This window comes from Vidua chalybeata, chromosome 2 (genome assembly GCF_026979565.1).
Source record: "Vidua chalybeata isolate OUT-0048 chromosome 2, bVidCha1 merged haplotype, whole genome shotgun sequence".
NCBI classification, from domain to species: Eukaryota; Metazoa; Chordata; class Aves; order Passeriformes; family Viduidae; genus Vidua; species Vidua chalybeata.
In genome coordinates this window covers 79,470,140-79,471,957 of record NC_071531.1, presented here as the reverse complement: position 1 = coordinate 79,471,957, position 1,818 = coordinate 79,470,140, and positions in this window count along the sequence as shown.

The following is a 1,818-nucleotide window of genomic DNA, read 5'->3' as shown; positions in this document are numbered from 1 at the left end:
AACTGTATGGAACATTAAAGCGTATTAAACCCCCCCACAACAAACAAAAAACACAAACAAAACTCCTCTGAAAAAAAATTTCTAAGTGTCATTTCACAAAACTTAAAGCTGAAAAACTGTATGTTGTCTTAAATGTTGTTGAAGGTAACTTTTCTTGCTTATGAAAGGAGTGAAAAGAGAAAGAAGAATGAAATTTTCAATTACTTATGCAGATTGAAACTAAAAAGTGTTTTCCATACAAAACAAAGCAGCAGCTGTTTCCTGAGACAGTAAGTTCACTAGCAGGGGAGAGAGGAGACACAAGCTGACTAATAATACAGAGTAGCTGTTAATTTGGGCTGTTCACATCTTTATCCATACAACAAGGAAATGCATATCCCAAAATTTTCACTTTGAGTAGCACCCTGAGCAATCAGTGGACTAGTGGGAGCAATTGGACCAGGATCTTGTTTGCTCAATTAAATAATTTCTGATCCCCAAATTTCTATTAAGACTTACAGGTTTCATTCCTCGCCCTGCAGTAAACTGGGACATTACCACACATCAATTAATGTGTAAGAAGATACAACAGTATTTCTAAAAACTTTGCTATAACATAACTGATTAAAAAACCAATAAATTTTGTTTCAAAAGAATCAAGGATATGTTATTCTAAAGTCCATGAGTGAGAGTCTGGAGTATATTTCCAGCAAAAAACTGGAAGTATTGGAAAAGGGGAACACCAACAGCTTTCAGTCAACAGGTTTCAGGCAAATCCTACACAGCTCATCTTTTAGCCCTGGCCTTGTTCTCTGGAGTCTCTAAATTACCTTGCTCAAAAGCACAGGCATGTTCAGACTGCAGAGTCTGAACATAAATGCCATGTTTAACACTAGATGAGGAAAAAGATAATCTATTGGAAAGAAGATACACAGGAGTGTTTGAAAATACAAAAATTTGGTGTTGGGTTCTCTTTGTTACCAGAGGACAGGAGGAGACTGGAAACAGAAAAGGCCACCAGGGATCTTAGGAATATACTCAACTGTCAGGCATATCACCAAAGCTGAGAAAACTTTTCAGGAGAGATGGAATTTTAAAGAGTCTGGGGACTTGAAGACTTGCCTGAGTCATTCTAAAATGGAGTTGTCCTTTAAACTGCAAAGAATCCTTTCTGAAGAAGGGATGCAGTGTGAATGAAGCTAAAGCTGGAAAACAAGGGGACTTCCCCAGCCATTTATTAATGTCAAATATGCTGTCTCATGAATCAGGGCAGTTTGTCTGGTTTGGAAGCCTTACAGAAAGCCCAGTGCACCTGGCTTGGTGAGCTCAGCATCAGGCTTTAGGCTGATCCAAGGGAATAGCTGCATTCTGTGTTTTCAATAGTTTGTCCAGCAAACAATTTTTTTAAAAGGCTTTTATTGAAGAGCCATCAGCAAACAGATCATGCAGAATTTGAACAATACACAGAATGGAGGGGAGGGAAGAACCCACACAAGGCACAGCCCCAATTATTTGTCACTTCATAAGATGTAGCCAGCACAAGTGTCACATTTGCTCTTCAAGAGACTTGCTTCAAAAGCTTCTTGATTTTAAAAAGCTAAGTATTTGTGAGGGATACACACACATACACACACAAAATATACTCAGTTTTCTTTGGTAACCATCAGCACAGATAGTGACATAGCTCAGAATTAGGACTCATAGCAAAAAGTAAAATCTTGATGCAGATTCTGCATCCTCAGCCAGTTATCAGCAGAGTGAGTCTGGGCCCAGCCCTGACCATTCAGTACAGCACAGAATACAAAAACCCACCAATTAATAAGCTGCTGGAAAACTAGG